We start from the raw sequence: 14,968 nt of genomic DNA on the forward strand, positions 1-14,968 counted from the left end.
TATGTGTACACATCATGTTTTCTTTAGTCCTTCCTTTTCTAGACCTTTGCTATTGTCTATTTGATGACTTAATGTCCTCTGCCCCTCCACCAAGAACGGGGTATCTGTCTTACATGGCAGTTCTACTTTAGATTTTGTTATCAGCCTCAGTCTGTGTGAGCACACCTTCCCACTAACAGTGCACAAGCATCTAACATTCAATATAACGATGTTACTCTGCGGTTTCAAAACATATCTGTGGGTATCTTTTCATCTTCTGAAAAAGTCTTAGATCATTTGCTTGGTTTTCGTTTAGTTTAAAACTTTTTTACTTTTTTACATTTATCTGTGTATGTATGTGTTTGTGCGCACACACACACACACACACACACACACACACACACACACGCCATGGCATCTGAGTGGCAGGCAAAGAACACCCTATGGGTGTCAGCTCTCTCCATCCACCAGGAGAGGTCCAGGGATAGAACTCAGTCTTCAAGCTCAGTGGCAAGTGGCTTCACCTGTTAAATCATCTCACTGGCCCCCATTTGCCCATAATTAAGAGCTAGATTGTGTTCTATTAGTGTTTTTTTTTTTTATTCTGGACAGTAACTATCAAATGAACAGTGGCATCTTTCTCCTCCCATTCTTTAGGCTGTGTCTTCTCTTTGCTATTTATTTCCTTTTGCAGAAGCTTTCTACAATTATACAAACCTATTTGCCCATTTTTGTTTCCTGTGCTTTTGGAGTCTTACCCATACATCTCTGCTTGGGCTGATGTCTTGAAGGGTGACCCTGTGCTTTCTTGTGCTTTCTGAACTTAGGGACTTTCACTTAAGTTGCTGATCTGTTTGGGGCTAACTTTGTAAATGGTGACAATGATAAAGGAAGTTGGGTTGGTCCTTTATTTTAGTTGCTGAAGGCTCAAAGATCACACAGGTTTCCTACATAAAGCAAACTAAGAGTTAAGTAAATGAGGTTTTGGTGGAGGTAGCAGCTTCTGGTATAAATACCCTGATCTACCTATCTATCCCCACCCCACTCTGTCACGCCTCTATGCTCATGAGTGAGTGAGTGCGGGCACATGCAAATGCACACACAGGAGTCTCTTCAGCCAAATTCTTTGGCTAGTTTAGAGGAAGAAGACTACCACAAATGTGACTTCAAAATAAAGTCACAAAAGCCCCACCAAAGCTGGCAAGGAAACTGAACCTGTCATATTTGGCCAGGTAAGATGTAAAAATGTATAGGTATTCTCCAAAATAATTTCCTTCAAATTTAAATATGAGCTGGCCATGTTGGCTCCAGCCTTTAATCCAAGCACTCAGGAGGATGGCAAGGCATAGCTGATGAGGGCTTCCTTTAGGTCCCGGTTCTTTTGTTTGTTGAAGCGTTCGATATCAGCCCATGCATTTTCCCCCAGTTCTCTGCCTTCCAGATTTTTAGACTTCAGCTGCTGTTTTCCTTCATTTATCTGCTCCTCTAGCACCTTTATCCTGGCTTCTCTTTGCTCTGGAGTTTCTTGACCGAAGAGTTTGGAAGTCGTTCCCTTCAACAAGAATGTTCTCAAAGTCCCAGTGGCTAGCTCCTCGAACTGCTGTATCTTGGAAGCCAAGTCTTGAGCAGCTGTCTCCAAGTCATGCTGCATAAGCTCATGCTTCCTGCACACAGCCCGAAATGCTTCTGCATAAAACAGATACTCCTTCAGCTGATCTACATAGTGCTTTCCACCTTTCAAAATAGCATCAATAGAAGATGCATACCCGTCCCTGTGATGCCCAGCGCTCTGCCGTCCATCGCCCATCTCTCCTTCAATGGCACTCCACTCACTAGAACCCCTCCCATAATTCCCACGTACTTTATATACACCCTAGATGCTTGGCTCTGTGCACATGGCATTTCAGGGTAGGAGATGAAGCATTTCCTTGTGTAAGACACTCGTAGTAAACATGTGTGGGCTGGTACCTTCACTATTAATGAGCTTTTCTATTACCTGGCTGTGATTTTTGTAAAGATAAATTAGGTTGTGTGTGTGTGTGTTTTTTTTTTTTAATGTGTGTTTTATGGCACATGCTCAGAAGCCAAGCACTCTCTCTGCTAGCTTGCAGAATCCTAACTGTGCACTCATTATTTCTCATGTTTTAAAACTATACTCAGTACTGTTTGACGTTTGACTTTTTTAACATGTTTAAAATGTTGCTGAAGTTTTGTGCTGTTTGCCAAACTTATATAATAAAGGAAGTGTCATGTCTCACACACACACACACACACACACACACACGCACGCACGCACGCACGCACGCACGCACGCATGTACACACACACACACACACACACACACACACACACAAAACAACAACAAAAAGAGGATGGCAAGGTCAAGACCAGCTGTGCTATATAGCAAATTCCAAGCCAATCTAGGCTGAAGGACGCCCCACCCTTAAACAAAACAGCAAGACAACAGGTCAGTATGTAAAGATCATATTGATCCACGGTCTTCAAACAGACACTGATGTGCACAGAAAACCTTGTACAATCTTAATAGTAAAAAGCTGAAACAAGCCTAGGTAAATGTTTCAATCGTCGTACAGACATCCCACGGAGTATTAATAATCAGCAACCAAAATCTACAAATCACTGACAATTCTCCTAGGAATTATGCTGAGTTTAAAAACTCAACCTCAAAAGGTTACATCCTATATAAGAGCATCCATGTAACACAATAAAATGATAACGTTTTACAAGAAGAGACAGACTAGTGATTGTCAGAGGCGAGGGACAATGTTCAGGAGAGGGGAATGAATATGATCCTATAAGGAAAACAGAATGGATCCCCACAGTGAGGGAACTGACAGTGCCTTGACTACACAGGAGACACATGAACACGCATTGGTGATAACATGTACAGATAACAGTGTACATGAACACACACCCAAATGACAACACTGAGTAACACCAGAAGGGTTACATTCATATTAATGCCTTCATTGGTCTGGCTACATGATGTGTTATAAAATGTTATCACTGGGACCAACTAAGCAAAGTATACAGGGGTCTTTCTATATCATTCTTTACAACTACACAGGGATATAAAAAATATATCAATAAAAATCCCAACTAAACTAACCCCATAGCATGTAGCAAATGGTTCTGTAGTTCCCGCCAATCCAGTGCCTCTGCACATAGCCCTAGGATGGATTTTTCAAAGCCTTACACTGATGCTTGTGTCAATATATCAATGAGATCCCATTTCCTCCAAGGAATGACCCTAGCGATTAGTAAGTAAATTCTGAAATGCAGGTGACAATGCTATTATAATGAACAGGGTTGGGTGGGCAGCCTGCAATTAATGCCTACGCTACAGCTCCATCTTATGTCTCAGGTAGTGATAATGTACGTGCTGTGAGAAGTCCACCAGGCACACGGTTCTTCTTGCTGCCTCACTTCATCACTTTCTAGATTTCAACATGCCACAGCAGATTTTACAACCATAGAATAAATAGACTTCTCATTTTAAAAAGAATCAGATTACATATTCTTAAGTTAAAGCTTTAATTTTAATCTTAAAAATAGTATTACCTTACAAAACGTCTAGGAAAACAGGAAAGAAACATAATATAATACCCTAAGGTAATTATAATTTTGGCCTACTTTCTCATATACCTTAAAAAGTTTTTTAAAAAAGATTTTATGTATGTATACATACACACATACATATATGTACATATATATATACATGTATATAATACAGATATATTTTCCCCATATAGCTTTAAAAGATGTGTGTGTATATGTGCTTACATTTGTACACATGAGTGAATATGCTAGCAGAAGCTAGAAGAGGGTTTCAGGTCCCCTGGAGTTCACGTTACCAGTAGTTGTGAGTGGCCTGATATGGGTGCTGGGAACTAAGCTCTGATTCCCTGAACAACAGCAAACTTAATTACTGAGCCATCTCTATAGCCCCAAAAGGCATTTTAACATATATGTGATTTTTAATATGAATGTCCTTATTCTTATCTTAACATCTGTACAACAGTTCATCATAATTTATTTAATCAATTTTGAATTTTGATCTTTTCCCATGATTATTAAGTCAGAAATAATACTGGGGTAATTATTGTCATGTTTATAGATTTGTTTTCCCATACTTTGCAATAGTTTCTTAGGAATAGAGGCCTAGAAATTGGACTGCTGGGCTGAAAGTTATGGAAATTACTATAATTTGATATATTTTCCCAATGGGATGTACAAACTGGCACTGTGTTAGCTCTTTTTAAATTAGTGTTAGTTTAATAAAAGGGCAATGTTGTCTCATGGTTCTGAGTTTATCTAATTACTGTAAATTTAGAGATTCTCACTTTAAAAAGAGAATTGTTTTCCTTTTGGATGAAACTGAGTGTGAGTTCAAGTCATTTTCCTTTACTATTAACAGGGTTTTTTTTTTTCTAATTTATTTTCTATCCTTGTGTTGCATTTGATGCATATGTGCATGTGAGCATTAGCTCATAGTGTGTGTGTGTGTGTGTGTGTGTGTGTGTGTGTATACACAACATTTCAGAGCTCGTTTTCTCCTTACACCATGGGTTCTATGCACTGAACTCAGGTTATCAGGCTTGCACAACAAGCATTTTTCCCTGCTGAGCCAGCTTGATGGCACACAGGATACTTAACTTTTAAAAAACAGTTTGTATAAGCCCTTTGCAAAATGTTAATTTTTTTCATTAAAGGAAGTAAGTGCAGCGCATGGTCTCATAAATCCATACAAAATGCAGTTGGATTAAGCATCTAATTTAATTTCATCCAAATTATACATGGAGGCCCAAGATCCAGAGAAGTTAAGTAGCTTTTACTCACGGCTATGAGTTGGTAACACATGGCTGGTGTGCGATCAAGTCTTTGTTTCTGAGCTTCCTATTCATTTCATCATAAAAGCTCTCTCCCTTCTAATTACAGTGAGAGATAATTGCTATGGTAACTTTATTTAACGAAAGCATCTATAATATTCCAATTTAAGCCAGATTTAATAGCTGGAATGAGGCAGCCTCCCTAGTTAAGAAGAAAGTTGATTCCTTCTTTGGATTAATTAGAGAGAAGAAAGCAGAGCCTAAGTGGGAAACTAAAGCCCCACTTGTAAAGAGAAAGAAATGGCTTTTTTTTTAATTAGTGGAGAAAGCCCCTTTACATGATGAGTGCCAACAAGACAGTGGGAAGATGGGCTGGAATCTCAGGATGGAACCATTTTCTCTACGTTTGGAGAGCTGGGTGTTACGCTGGCATCCTTTAGTTGGTTCAGTAAACATGTCTGTCAGTAAAGACTGACAGGAGAGGGATCAAATTGTAACCAGATGCTTATTTTCTTTAGCCAACTGTGGAGAGCGAACATACCTCTGTTATGTATAAGCATCATGACCATCAACTCCTGTATAAGCATTCCTGATGTGACCATGGGCATCAACTCATGGGGATGACTCACCCCTAGATGAAGACATACAGATCAACAATGGCTGCTGAGCGAGGGAGAGTCAGTCTTCTTCAGGAACAAGTCCCCTGAAGGTTTCTTAGCCCTAAATACATGTACGTGAATCAACCTCTCTCTCCCTCTCCCTCTCCCCCTCCCCCTCCCCCTCCCCCTCCCTCTCCCTCTCCCTCTCATAGAAGATGTCATGAACTCTCAGGTAGGGTGATTGAAACATAGGAGGAATTAAGAGTGGGGAGAGGAGGAGGTGGGGATGACATAATATACTGTAGTGATGTGATGTATAAGAATTTCAAAATAATTATAATAAAAAAAAATAAGCCCTGCAAGCAAATCTTATAAAGAAGAGAAAGCATGCTGGAGCATCCAGTGTCTTAGTTACTTTTCTATTGCTGGGAAGAGACACTATGACCAAGGTAATTTCTAAAAGAAAGAATGTAATTGGAGGCCAGCTTACAGTTCCAAAGGCTATTACGGCAGGCAGGAAGACAGTCACAGTGGCAGACAGTCATGGTGCTGAAGCAGTGGCTGAGAGCTTACATCCTGATCCACAGGCAGAGGCGGGGGAGGAGGTGGGAGGGCCTAGAGTGAGCTTTTAAAACCCCAAAGCCCACCTCCAGTGACACTCATCCTTCAATAAGGCCACACCTTGTAATCTTTCTCAAACAGTTCCACCAATTAGGGACCAAACGTTTAAACATTTGAGCCTATGGGGTCCATTCGCATTCAAAACACAACATCCATATTGAGGTAAACATCATTTTATTCTTAAGTCTATTATTCAAACTGACTGGAAATATGTGGGGATCATGTATGGATCATAACACTGTACCTAGCCTGCTAATTTTAAAATAAAAAGGAAGACTACAGAATGACTTGGGCGATTTTGTAAACATAAGAGGAAACAAGGACAAAGTCACTGGCAAAGGCGACCCCACTGAAGAGGGTACTATGTGACATGTCACATAGTCCAAGAGCTCCGGATTTTTACCCCAAGCCCAGGGAAGTCAAGGGGGGATCTCCACATGGAACTATCCTTCACAAGGTCAAGAAGGTACACATGGTACCCAAAGAGTTAGTGTTTAAAGAGTAAGCTTACCCCTACCATCTAAGCTCTTCAGAAGTGGGAGTGTCAGGAGAGCCTACAGTGGTGCAAAAGGTTGATTATAGTTGCACTGAAGGGACTAGAGAGTCAGAGATAAAAGTCCATGAAGCCAAGAGGTGTAAAAACTTCCTGCCCAGCATGAAGCTGTGGGTGAGCAGAGAAGATCCAGGCTCTGGACCCTGGGAAAGGCTGAGATCAGCTCCCTGCCATGCCTAACACCTCCTAGCTTCTCAGAACTTCCAAGCCTCGGCTCCCTCCAGCCCTGCCCACTGGTGACTATGGGATGACTGGAAAAAGATCCGAATGACCCAACAGACCCCCACCCATGAGTCCCTCAGCGAGGGGAAGAGTTTGTATTCGTCACAAACTTTATTATGCTTAAACATTTTTCATATCACTAGGGATGCACCTTTTTTTTTCTGTCCGCTATTTGTGAATGAATTCATGTTTCTATTTTTGTAGTTATTTTTTAAAGGAAGATGTACAAAGGGCTGGCTGTACATGTAAAACAAAATGATGTCTTCTCCGTTTTTTTTTTTTTTTTTTTTTTTTTTTTTTTTTTTTTTTACCACTACCTAAGTAATAGCACACCTACCAGTGACATATACTAAAATTGGCATGTATTATGTCTGAAGAAAAACACACACACACACATGATTCGCATTTGCAAATATAGGCATGTAGGTGGCCTATATTACCACCTGCTTGCAAAATAGGTCTGAGTCCTGAAGCCACTGACTAGATTGTGCAGAGCTTCTGAAAGTGTGCAGCATGCAGGACTGCTGAGTAAGGGATTCAGACTGACACATCTTTACTATTGGTATAACCTACTCATGAGAAATTCAACAGAGTCTGCGATTATCAAGTCAAGGATCTTTAACACGTGAAACTCTTTGACTGAATTTATAATAATTAGGCCTTTTGCAATTATATCCAGTTCATGCCATAGGATTAACTGGAAAGAAAAGAGTCTAGATGTTTATTCATCAGACATTAATATGACAGAGGAATGGAGGACATACGTGTGATTTATGCATAACTTAGTCATTAGTGAATTACATTCCCACTGGACTCCAGCTCACGTGCAACTGAATTCGTGGAAACAACCAACGCTTAATCACACTTTGTTGGAGAATACGAGGATCCGTGACAGTCAGCAGCTATTGACCACAGTCTACTTGATTCTAGTTCACCAGGTGTCCTGTATGTTGCCATCTTCCCACAGAGATGGAAGTTCTGTGAGCTGTCCTCATTATAAAGAGAGGAACTGCAGAACACAGTATAACCTGAAGCTGCCTCATGTAGAACTGTCAGGCCATCTGGCTCAGGAGAAAGCATCTATTATCTTCCAGAAGCAACTGGCTGAGATTCCCCAGTCTTACTGTCTTGGCTTCTTCGTCAGTAACTGAGCTTCCGTCTTCTGGTTGGTTAGCGAAGAACTACATCATACATTGCAACTTCTTTGAGAGAACAACATACTTTCTTCCCACAGTCATGTCCAGGAAAGTAGATTTCGCCAAAAGCCTTCCTTCCTCAACATGATTCAGGGGAACCTCAAATTCATGCCTGGAGAGCTACCAATGTAATATTAAATATCCAGACTAATATCAATGGCAGACTGGGGAAGATGCCTTCAGGACTGAAGAACGTCCTGGCACAGGCACAGAAACAAATGCTTTTACTTCCTGTGAACAGGGACTGTAACGTGGTTAAGGGATGGAGCTATGGGGAAGACGCACTGCTCTGATAGGGAGTGCATGAAGTCATGAGTTAGACTTTGTCAACACATCCAAATTGCTAAAAGACCGAACAAAAACAATTGCTCCATTGAGGTTGCTTTGCCTCCAGAACTATTCTATTTGGTGTATTTAAAAAGACATCCAAAAGCTCTGGGCCTACAGGTTTGCAATGCCAGTACTTTGAGAGGATGAGGCAGGAGGATTACAGAAAGGCCTATCCTAAGCTGTTCATGCCAGCTTAGTGTGACACTGTCTCAAAATAGAAAAAGATGACAGGGGACAGAGATTAGTGGCCAAGTGGTTGTTTAGCTTATGTAGTATCCAGCACTGAGACAACAGTAACAATATCAGCTAAATATGCTGATAACATACTCTCCTCTATTTTTCCACTAATTTAGACATAAAACATTCCTCTGAAACAAATTACAGTTCCTTTTCCAATATTTTCTTTGGGAAATATTCTTAGTAGCATTCCTCAGGAGGGATCTTTAGACTACCAATACCGACTATTAAGTAAATGTGCACAATAACTCTCAAGGATTCTGTTTATAACATTAAACAAGTGCAGAGACAAAAATAGTAGGGGAGGGTCAGTGGGTACCAATCTTTTCAGCTATGTTCCTGTAAGCCAACCAGCACACACGGAACCTCAGCTTCAGTTATCTGAGCAGAATCAGCAGGGCACATAAGAAGCCTGTTTCCTGCTTTTTACTTATGGAGAAATCCAATATTACACATCTGATAGTAGAGAGAACAATGTAACTAGCATGCATTTATTATCCATTAATAAAAATGGCCAACTGGGGATGTATTTATACTTGCTTAGCATGCGCAAAGCCCCTGACTCAATCACCCCGTCTACCCCAACTCAAAACCAAACACAACAACCTGACAGCACACACTCGTTATTGTTTTACTCAAATTCCTGCCATAGGTCAGTTTTGGAGTACATCCATTCTTGTTATTTCAAAGATGTTTCGAATATGTCAATCAACATGTCTCCAGCAGAAAGACGGGGCATCAAGTGAGGGATGGGGTTGCCATTCCACAGTCAAAACTCTGACCCATAATTGCCCCTGTCTGAAAGAACTGCAGGGGTAGAAATGGAGAGGAGCCTGAGAAAAAGAAAGTCCAGCAGTGGGATCCAGCTCAAGGAGAGGTCCCAAGGCCTGACATTATTACTAAGGCTATGGAGTGCTCACAAAAAGGGACCTATCGTGACTGTCCTCTGAAAGACACAACAAGCAGCTAAAAGAGTCAGATGCAGATATTTGCACCCAACCAATGGACAGAAGCTGCTGACCCCTGTGGTTGAACTAGGGGAAAGCTGGAAAAAGCTGAGAAGGAGGGCAATCCGGTAGGAGGACCAGCAGTCTCAACCAGGACCCCCAAGATCTCTCAAACACTGTATTACCAACCAGGCAGCATACACCAGCTGATATGAGGCCCCCAACACATATACAGTGGAGGAGTGCCAGGTCTCATCAGTCAGAGATGATGCATCGAATCCTCAAGATACTGAAGGCCCCAGGGAGTTTAGAGGTCTGGTGGGGTGGGGACATCCTCGTGGAGACAGTGCATGGGGAGGAGGTATGTGATATGGAACAGCCGGAGGGTGGACTGGGAGGGGAATAAAATCTGGAGTGTAAATAAATAAATAATAGATTTTTAAAAAAAAATTAACCCACAAAGCCATGAGAATACCTAAACTATTAATAATATTCACTATCATCTAATATCCAGTTAGTAACTCAAGCTTCTAGGCTACTTACACAGTGTTTTAACAACTGATGCTTGTCAGATTCCACAGTTGGCTCCAGAATAACAACGGATGGAGTCACATGTGTTTTGAGTTTCTTTTAAATTCTAAATTGCTCAAACACCCCCACTCCCACTTCTTCTGCTTTGTGATTTCTATTTTAGACAGACTTTTGCTTTGTAGAGTTTTCCATTTACTGGAATGTGGTGTGTGTTTTGTTTTTATTTTTAGTGTCATTAGAAATTTATGCATTTAAAGCACTTTAATCCCTTGCAGTTATGCTCATCACAGCTCAGACTGTTCCCTCTTTGAAGTGAGAACCACTGCAACCCAGACTCCAGGTCTGATACACAAAATCCCGGTACTGTACGAAAATGTGGTGGCTGTGATGTTTGCTTTCTGGTAGGATATAACTCAGTCTCTCGCGCGCTTCTAGCCTACAGTGGAATGGCCTTGTTCCAAAAGGACTGTGCTCCATCTTAGGGAGGTGGCACTTAGTGGCCTCCCCAAAAGCTGTTCCTGTCTCTAAGGCACTTTGAACACAGCTCTGCACAGGGGCTAGTGCCTCTCTCCATCTGAGAAGGAGCCACTGTGTTCCTGTTTCAATTCGCAGTAAGAAAACACCTGGCTACCACTGTTCTTGCCTCCTGGTCAGAAGCAGGTCCCAGACTCCCAGAGCTACATCTTGCCTGCTTCCCTGAGTGGGACGGGCTAGAAAACAGCACCTTAGCAAACAATGCCCCCCCTTGACAGATTCTAAAAGCAAAGTGCCTGAATCCCATTCTTTCCACTGCAACTAAAAGGAAAATTTTAAGTTCCATGATCAGAAGGCCAGAATGGGAAAATAATATTTCTGTATTGAACACTTAATTAAAAAAAAATAAGTAAAGATACTGTTTTGTGGAGCAAAGTAAAAATGAAACAAAACAAAAACAAAAAAGCATCAAACAAACAAAAAAAGAAGCATGCAGAAGAAATGACTGCATTTAGAAGTCTCACCAGGAAATATCCCTGGGTACGAATTGAAAAGGTGTCTCAAGAATTCCAGATGGGACAGGTTCCTGCAGAGTTACATCAACAATGGAAAGAAGCACTGGTCTCATCCCCTGGAAAGGCGAAAGTACTGGAAAGCTACCCCAAAGAAAACTGAGGGAGTTCTGAATCTCTGCTAATTATCAGCATTGGAAAACACTCTGAGCATCACAGGGAAGAAAAAAAAAATCAGGAAACATAGGGACACATTTCATGTTTCTGAGATATAGATCAAATTTATGCAGATGGCAGAAGGTTTCTCAGTTTCAGGTCTGCAGTGAAACCTCACGCTTGAGGCATACCTGGTGGTGGTGGGTACCAGGGATCCTACAACCAATCACTAAACAGACGCCTTGCAAACGAAGAGAAACCCAAACCCAAACCAACCGAATAGCACCTGGAAAGAGGTAAGAATCTCTGGGCTGGAAATGAAGATGAAACTCAAAATGAGGTATTCATTATCACAAGAGTAAGAGAGACCAGCAACCTCACAAGCCAGCCCGGATAATGGTTTCACAGGTGAGATACGGCAACCCCACAGGACCGCCTGATGATGGCTTCACAGATGACAATACAAACAACGTAGCAGGGGTTCGGTCCCACAGTGCAGACCCCTGCGGCACGTTAAATAAGCATCCGCCATGCAATCCAGCACTCTCATTTCTAGACATTTACCCAATGGAAATGCAAACACATTCATAAGAAAGATTTTACCAACTTATTTATAATAGCTTTCTTCAAAATAGCCCCAAACAGAAGACAAAAGGCACTGACAAAAGCCAAAAGGAAACAGGGAAGCTCTTTCCACAAAACATAATAAAACAAACACCACTCTCCCTAAGGGCAAGGGGGGTGGGTGGGACCTTGCCCACTCTAAAATGTTGATAGTACAAGAAAAAAAATAGCGCCAGGAGTAAAAGTATTTGATTATTGCCAAATGTATCTATTTGTACTTCTTTTTCTGATAGGGTCTCATGTAGCTCAGGCTATGCACCTAAGGATGACCTTAAGTTTCTGATCCTCCTGCCTCAGTTTGCTGGGACTGTAGGTGCACAACACCACCCCTGATTTCATGCTGTGTTGCGTGCCCAGTAAGTATTCCGTGAACTGAGCTATATCCCCAGCCACAAGCTTTTAAAAAATGGGATGGAGGTAGGGGCTGGCCTTGTGGGGGACAGGGGAACCCAACAGCCCACTGCTTCTGGCCCCAAAATGTGGCTGAAGGAAAAGACTGGAAAAGTAAATCCATTATACCTCAAAATTATGCTCAGATTAATTAAAATGAAAAATGCTGGGGACAAGAAGAATGTGAGGACCCTGCATAACTCTTCTCTCATATTCTCCATTTATCTTTCCTTCCACTTACAGAATTTATCCCTGAACTCATGTACTGCAAACCTCTTGAGGAGGGATCCAATGTTGGCCTCAGAGGAAGTGTTTAAAAACTAGTGCACAAAGACTGCTCTGCAGTAATTAATCAGCGTGGTTGTGGAGTAGGATCTGCAGAGAACCCAGGTAAGTCAGCCTCAGTGTCCTGGAAAGGGTCTGTCTTTGTTCTTGTGCCCTTGAGTGTCACAGCCTTCCTGGGCCCCTCTGTCTCTGCACCACTGATCACACAGCTGGAGGCAACCACAGCAAGTGTCAGCCACGGAGCTGTGTGGGGACTTCCAACCCAGCCCATGCATGGGTCACAGTAAATACAGTTTTGGGACAGAACTCTGTTCTCTCTGAGTCTATGAGAATTTTTGGGTTGCAAAGTTAAAAGCTGTCAGAGACTATAATGCCGTGGAGTAATTTAGAGTACAGGGGCTACTAACTCTGATGCTTGCAGAAGACAAGCAGCCTGTGGTTTGAGCTCCTAAAGTTGGATTTCATAAACATTTCTCCTTGGGGGAATCTGCGCTGTACAACATCAGCCCTCTGCTAGTGGTTTTGAAGCCTTCCCTGATACAGTGATACCAGAACACATTCTCTGCTGAGCCTGAAGGCAGCCTTGAGTCAGCTTTTCCCATTATCTGTACACCTAAGCCATTCAACGGAGCTATTATTCAGAAACGCCTTTGGGAGACATGCTGCAGTGATTCCTTCAATGCTTTGGCCTTCTCTCCAACCAAGAACTTTGTCCTTAAGTTTAAACTAACTGGCCTTTACACGGTATTCTGACCTGCTTGCTTTCCCTCTAATGCGAGGGCAGCTGCTTAATCCTGTGAGTGGGGCAGGTGAGAACTCCCAAGTTAGAAGCATTGCCCTCGAAAGCCTCATCTCAGCCTCCACAGCCTCTGGTTCTGTACTTGTCTCTAACCTTCATGTTGAATCTCCGGGACTCGAGCTCTGTGAGCAATGAGGCCCATTAGCTAAATTCTTTTGGAAGCCTGACAACCTCAAACTGTGCAGTTGTTCCTGTGGGCACATCTGCTGCTCAGGAGGAGAGGGAAATTGGATGTGATCCTTCCCCACTTCCCAACTCCACTGACTTTCAGAAGTGGTGGGCGGGGAATGAGGAAGGCGCCCTTCACTCTGGTGCCAGCCCTCAGCAGCTTCAGACATTCCAGCCTCATGTTCCCACTCATAAAACACTCCGGCTGTCAATTCACAGACCTGCTGTTCAGAATAGGGCTGAAGGACAGGCTGGGTGCTGGGTGCACATCAATAATCCCTCTTTGCTATGTCAAAGACTTCGTTTGTGCCCAGCAATACTACCCTTGGCCCAGACATAGACATGAGAACCCAGAAGATGCCTCTGCCTGGAAGCAACTGATACCCAATAAATCCCATTCTTATTTTCTCACCTACCCACCACCTCAAACCCAAACAAACATGAATACATGAGAGTCATGCCACATCCATGCTTTTACATGCATCCACACACGGTCTTACATGCAGCAGGTTTTAGCAAATATCTGTTGCCTGGAATGAATAAATATATAAATGAATCCAGGATTTCTGTTTTCACGCAGGGGTGTCAAACAAATTAAATTCTCTCTGTAAGGCAGAGGTTGTTTGTTTAAAGGATTAGGGACTTTACTATTTTCAACCATGGGACTTGAACACTTTCATGTTAAATTGGCCCCTGCCCCATAATCTGATCTTTACAACAATGCACTGCTTTGATCTACACCATTGTCCAAGCCACCAGAGGCCAAGGAAATAGCTCTGAACCTTTTTCCAAGTTCTGGAAGCAGCTATCATAGAGGGATCCTGGGGATTCTTTGATTTTTCTATACTATACAAAAGATACCTGCTACAGAGATATCTTAAGAGTCATGGAATCTGAGAGACCCGGGAGACTATACCAGAGTGTCAGGGCTCCTTTCTCATCTCACTTGCTATACAAGCATGACAAGCAAGTTCAGACATGAGTTTAGATACCCAGCACCCACATAAAGTCAGGCGTGGTGATGTGTGCCTCTCACCTGAGCACTGAGGGAACACGGAGGCCGGTGGATCATGGGGACTCTGGCCAGCTAGCTCAGCCACTTGGTGAGTTTTAGGTTCAGTGTGAGACCTCCTCTTAAAAATTAAGGTAGAGAAGCCGGGCAGTGGTGGTGCACACCTTTAATCCCAGCACTTGGAAGGCAGAAGTAGGCAGATTTTTGAGTTCGAGGCCAGCCTGGTCTACAAAGTGAGTTCCAGGACAGCCAGGGCTATACAGAGAAACCCTGTCTCGAAAAACAAAAATCAATCAATCAAACAAACAAACAAATAAGGTAGAGAACCATAAAAGAAGATAACCAAAGTTTACTTGTGGCCCCAACACATTCACACACAGGTGAATGTACCCCACATTGCTCACACATACATAATTTACACACCATACGCATACACTCAAATGAACTCAAATTAAGTATGTTTTCCTGCTGGAAACATAGATT

At 42.3% G+C, this 14,968-nt stretch overlaps 1 protein-coding gene and 1 pseudogene across 2 annotated transcripts in view; both read right to left on the reverse strand.

The window, feature by feature from the left end:
- Ube2cbp (ubiquitin-conjugating enzyme E2C binding protein) overlaps positions 1 to 14,968 on the reverse strand; it is a 157,743-nt gene that overhangs the window by 7,597 nt on the left and 135,178 nt on the right. The window lies entirely within an intron of this gene.
- On the reverse strand, positions 1,315 to 1,857 carry Gm16202 (predicted gene 16202; annotated as a pseudogene).

This window comes from Mus musculus, chromosome 9 (assembly GCF_000001635.26).
Source record: "Mus musculus strain C57BL/6J chromosome 9, GRCm38.p6 C57BL/6J".
Classification (NCBI taxonomy): Eukaryota; Metazoa; Chordata; class Mammalia; order Rodentia; family Muridae; genus Mus; species Mus musculus.